General features: G+C 34.4%; 1 pseudogene; it reads left to right on the forward strand.

Annotated features, from left to right (window-relative positions):
* Positions 1–2,357: 2,357 nt before the first annotated feature.
* LOC141696610 (GDSL esterase/lipase EXL3-like) lies at positions 2,358–4,072 on the forward strand (annotated as a pseudogene).
* The last annotated feature ends 2,073 nt before the right edge of the window (positions 4,073–6,145 follow it).

A 6,145-nucleotide genomic window follows, 5' to 3' on the forward strand; every position in this document is an offset into this window, starting at 1 on the left:
TTAGATAGAAAGTGTTGCGGCTTGTAATATTTTTGTCAAAATGTTACCTTAGAGTATTAAAACGTAATTTTTTTTAAGATTAAATATTAATTTAAATTTATTTTTGAAAGATATAAGCTGATATACAAATTTAATAAATGAGATACATGATACATAAATCTTTTATATAACATTTTTTTAAAATAATAAATTATAAAAATTTGAGATAGAAATTTTAGAAGTAATAAAAAATTTAAATAGTATAAATTCCCATGTTATTGATATGAGCGCTAATATACAACTATATAAGTTTTGAAAATAAAAAATATAAAGATATAAAAATATGAATTATAAATTTTATAAATACAAATAAGTAACTAAATTTTAAAAATATTATGTTAAATTTTATTAATTTATTAAAATGATAAGAATAATTATATATATATTACTAGTCAATCAGAAGGGTCGAAGGGGGAATATTTGGGCTCAAGCGGGTAAAAATTTAGCAAACGACCGCCCAAATTTTTCAGAAATTTTGAAAACTTCAAACATTCTCATTTCCTGTCCCTCTCTTAAAATTCCTCTCTCCCTCTCAACATTTTAGATTTCTCTCTCCATATTCTCTCTCTGGCTAATTTCTATTCTTTTTCGTATCTCTGTCTGATCTCTTAGTCTCTATCATTAATCTATGCGGTATAATTAAAGATTTACTTTTCTAATCAAGGTTCAATTGAATTGGGGTTTCGTCAACTAGGGCTTTGGTTTTTTAATTAGGGCTTAAAATTTGCAGGATTACTATTAGGGTTCAATCTCTGTGAAGAGAGAGCAAACAAGATAGATGCGACTCTTTTGTTTTGTAATAAGATTTAATCTTTCAAATCTTATTCATTTTCACAGAGCAAGTTGACGCTCCGGTTCACCACTGGGTGGGTTCGCTCCGGTTTGTTACGCTCGTCGGATCCCTAGTAAAGGTCCGAGTGATGTTGATATCTTCTTCACTGCTTTTGGTACCTTCTCTTGGGGTATGTATGAGGTTGGTAAGGGTAATAAGATCTGAAGGTACTCTTTCTATTTTCCCCCAATTTTTTATTATTTTTTATTTGTTTGTAATTAGCGGATTTTTCTGTCTTTTTGTTGTTAATCTTAGGTTGTTTGGTGTTTTCGAGCTCGTATATGGTATAACCTTTGTTAACTTAAAGTATTGGGACCCTTTGATATTCGTTTTTACAAAGCAAGTAGATGGGAGGCATGTGTCCTTCAAGCATGCGTGTTTTGGCTTAGGATTGGTAAGCAACATCCTTTTTTCCTGGCTTCCTCAATTTAATTTTGGCTTCTTGTTATCTATAATCTTCAAATTTAGTGTACAAGTTGTGTTTAAGTGGAATTTAGTGTATAAGTTCTTAATTAATCCTTTCTTCTTGTTTGTTATACAATTATGTATTTTTTCTCATAATTCGCGGTGGCTTAAAGAAAAGGGATCATTTTCAAGTTGTGTTTAGTGTACAAGTTGATCTGAATTTAGATTTTGCAGAGAATCAATGGCTTTACCTTTAGCCTACATTGCTCTTTAACCATTTGCAACTGTCACCTGGTCTAAGCATGACTTTGTTAAAAGTGAATATAAATTCCAATTATGGCATGTTACTGCTTAATGAAGATGTAGATATTCTGTATTACTTCAGCTAATATATATCTGACAAAATGTTGTATTCATCTCTGCATTAGCATTCATCAGATTAACACTTTTTAGTAAAAAATAATGTTCAAGGTTTAATTCATGAGAGTATGTGTAACTATTATTTTCAGGGATTTAATAGCGTTTTGGACTGAGCAATCACTAATACAAGAATGACATCGAAAGTTGGCATCTACTTGTGCAACAAAAACGAACATAGTTTCAGTTAGGATTCATCAGAATTACACAGGTACAGTCAAATTTTAGTGATTTGATAATAAGGACAAGTCATATCAAATAAGTTGGCAGCTCGTAGTTCAGGGGAATATAGGCTTGGTGTTTACAGTATTTTAGTGTTTGATCTTGCTTTTTGCATTATATTCTATATGTCTGTGAGTGTTAAATTTGTAAGTACATGTGATGTGGCTGGGTGATGGGGAAGGGAAAGGATGCTTTCCACTAGGGCTATCAATAAATAATATTTGATCTTCTTGTGAAGTCGCTAGTGTATAAACTATCATTGGTTTCAAATTTATACATATGATCTCAGGTTTTGCTGTGGCACTATTTCTGTTTATTAGACTTCCTTTTTGACTAATATGAGTCTGTGTCGAAGCTTAAGAGTGTATTATTGCATCTTTTCCGATGCAACAATTATTTGATCAATTTCTCACTTATTATATCATAATCGTTCAAGTTGTTGACCTCTCTGTTGTCTATTTGTCACCTCTCTGTTGTTAACCTCTCTGTTGAATTGTTTATTTCTTTAGTAGACTTTTTGTACCAAATGGTCCCGTGGCATAGCAGCAACAAAATTCTACAGAAATGGGTAAAATGGATTCTATTTACATTATTAAACAAGGTGTATGAAACTTTTCTTGCTAAGACATTTGGCTTGATAGCGTTTGTAATTTGACATTTAGAGTTTTTGGAGTTATCAATTTGGCTTGCATTGGACGATTATTATTTGTAATGGAAAAGTTCCTTCTGATTTCTTAGGTATGTAAGAAAGCACAAACACACACACACAACAATCACTGATATGAGTACTTTAAAGTTACTTTCGTGATATAGTTATTTTGCATCTAAGTTTGAAATGAATGCAGCATTTGTATAAGTACCTAATAAGTGACTTTCTTGATACAGTTGAAGAGTTGGGAATAAAACAGCTACTGCCACCATACCTTGACCCAAGTCTCAGCACTGATGATCTCAAAACAGGAGTGAACTTTGCTTCAGGCGGTGCAGGATTTAATCCTTTAACATCTGAGCTTGCAGTGGACATTTCAACTCTGCAGACAACATATTATTATTATTATTAGCCTCTTGAAAGAGCACATTCAGATATTTTTATTAATCATTTTTCATTTTTTCTTACTCTTATTAAAACAGTCAGTTATATCGTTATCAGATCAGATAGATTTGTTTAACGAGTACATCGCAAAGCTGAAAGTTGCAGTGGGAGCTCAGACAAAAAGCGTGATATTGACCAACAGCCTGTTTGTAGTAGTTGCAGGCAGCAATGACATTACCAACACTTATTTCAACAATCCTATTAGGAGACTGCATTATGACTACGCTTCATATACTGATCTTCTGATCTATTCAGCATCTGGCTTTGCGCAGGTAAACATACAACACGAAACAACAAAATTTGTTACTTTAGAAATAGGCCATGATATAGTTAACACTAGAGATACATTATAAGTTATAACACTCATAATTTTGTAAGAACTGTAGATCTACTTTCACATCTATTTTTGATAGATTCTGAATTTCTAAATATAAAGGAGCTGTACAAATTGGGTGCTCATCGAATAGGTGTATTTGGAATACCACTTATTGGATGTCTTCCATCAGAGGACACTACAAGGAGGAGTGCAAAGATAATGTGCAGAAAATTACAATGAACTAGCATAGTTATTCAACGTTAACCTGTCAGATGAAATGAAGTCTCTCAACAACCGTCTTCCTAACGCAATGATGGTTTACCTGGATGTGTAAAATTCTCTAATGGAACTCATTCAAAACCCTCGAAAATATGGTACATGATCCATCCTTCTATATATGTACTAGAAAATATTAAGACTTACTAGTCTGCATCATTTTTTCTGTCCTCACACCTTGTTCTACAAGCGGGGTACGAGTAGAGCAAATTCGAATGCTTATTGAGTGATATGCTTTGCAGGATTTAGAATAGCAAACAGAGGTTGATGTGGCATAGGAACCATTGAAGTGGCTTTCTTATGTAAATGCCCTTATCCAGATGTCAACAACTATGTTTTCTGGACAATCAATATCCCTAGTCCCAATATACATCAATTAATGGAAAAGAGCATTGGTAGACTGATCTTCAAGGAGCTTGTATGTTTGGTGAAGGCATATATATCTCCCACAGGGGCTGTAGATATGTTATAATGTTTTATTTTATGTTTTAACATGTGAGCAAGAATATTGTACTTAAACAGTTTGGGTGATTGCATTATTGGATGAAATGGTATTTTTGTGTTAAGGATTTTGATTTTTGTGATTGCATATATTTAATAAAACATTTTCATTTTTCCTAAGAAAAGTGTTACATTAGATTCATAAAGTGTTAAAGTAGGTTCTGTAAAGTTTTACATGCCACGTGATCATGCCAGGTCACCATAGTGGGACCCACATGCCACGTCACCACTGTGGGACCCACATACCACGTCACTGTAGAGGGACCCTCATGCCACGTCACCCTTATGGGTCCCAAATACCACGTAACCACTGCGGCCCCCAATATGGGTCCCACTTTTTAAAAACATTTTAGAACTCTAAGGTAACATAAAATTCAAGTTACAACTGATCTCTCCTTTTGTTGCAATAGCAAGCTATAGTAACATAAAATACGATGTTTCCTTAGGCACCAAAGATGTTACCTTAGACCCCTAAGGCAACATTGAAAAACCTATCTTTAAAAAAAAGTTACCTTAGCTTAAAAGTGGGGCAAGAGCAACATATTTACCCCCTAATGTACCGTTTTTTTGGTGTTACAGTAGGCATTTTATGGTGTAGTGTTTCACTCCACCATTTCCACACCCCTCCTTCTTCCACCTCCTCTCTCGGCTCTCCTCCCTCTCGGCTTTTTTTGGCCGAAGCCCTACCCCTCCCTTTCCTTCATTCTTCATTCAAGCTTCCATCTCCCATTCAAGATCTCGAGACGAGGGTAAACTTGCCATAAAGGTCGAGTAAAGCTTCCAGTTGCTCCTACCAGCCAGACGAGACCAGCCTTTCTCAAGGCAAGTGATTCAACCTGTCTTTCGTAATCACTGCAAATGTGTAATAATTGGTTCGTATATATTGATGCGATTATCCTGAGTTATCTTGATATACTTGAACCAAGCGATTCTGAAATCTATCTTTATATTATATAGAAATGCCATGAACCCTCAAGTACATATTGCAAGAAGATCAAAAGTCGTATCACGCTAGTATATCAAAGTAATTGAAATGTCATGATAAGATAAAGATTTGATATAATACTAAATTGATCCTCTTAATTAACATGCCATTGATTCCTAAGATATTGACATCTCACCCTGATGCTTGAACCCCAATAGAAACTTTACCTTGATACCTAAAAGCCAGATATCCTTCAAAGTTGTTCTTAATTTATTTGATAACCCCTTTTTCATACCCTGAAGATGGACAATCTTGTTATACCTTGAGCTAAAAATCATTTCCTCATAACTTAACACCCCTATTATTCATGAAGCTTATCTTCTTGATGTTCTAGTACTTGTACCTTGTCGAAAACCATTGCTTTAAGCCTAGCTTGGCATTACTCTTTCATATTATCCAAGAGCCTTGCTAAACCTCCTTGTCAAAGTTCTTGTATACGGGAACCTTTCAATTACCCTAATATAGTAAAGTCGAGCGGATCATGGCCCTGAAAATTGGTGGCATATTTCCTGTGTTTTAAGTTGATCTATAATCCCTTGATAAAAATGTTTACTACTTAAGAGATTTTATCGGCATCAGTTTTTGAAATATTTAAAATATGGATTTTCAATCCCAAAGGGGGATAAATGTTTTCTTTGAATAGTGGATCTGGACTGAGACGCGAGTCCTTTCCACACTTATATTGTAGGCTTAAAAGTTGCCTAGGGATCCCATTAATGTTTTAGAACCCAGCGAGGTTCGGGATTACTTCGCGGCTGATCACCGGCTGTAATCCGTAGCGTCATAAAATGATTTTTGAATTAAGATATGATTTTGAAAATGTTTTGATACAAGAAAATGATGCCATCACTCAAAGTTTTATCTCTTGTTAACATTGGTTATGCCTTCGCAATGTCATTCTTTTCTATATATCTCGATTTATGTTTTGTATCATATAGTTTAGCATTTATTGAGCATTTGGCGCACTTCTTGCTTTACCCTGATATAACAGCTAGCAGCTATGGTTAGATTCAAGCAGACATCACGTAAGACCTGTGACGCCGATGCGTATGTCCGAGC

The sequence above is a fragment of the Apium graveolens genome, chromosome 2, assembly GCF_009905375.1.
Source record: "Apium graveolens cultivar Ventura chromosome 2, ASM990537v1, whole genome shotgun sequence".
In the NCBI taxonomy this organism is placed as follows: domain Eukaryota; kingdom Viridiplantae; phylum Streptophyta; class Magnoliopsida; order Apiales; family Apiaceae; genus Apium; species Apium graveolens.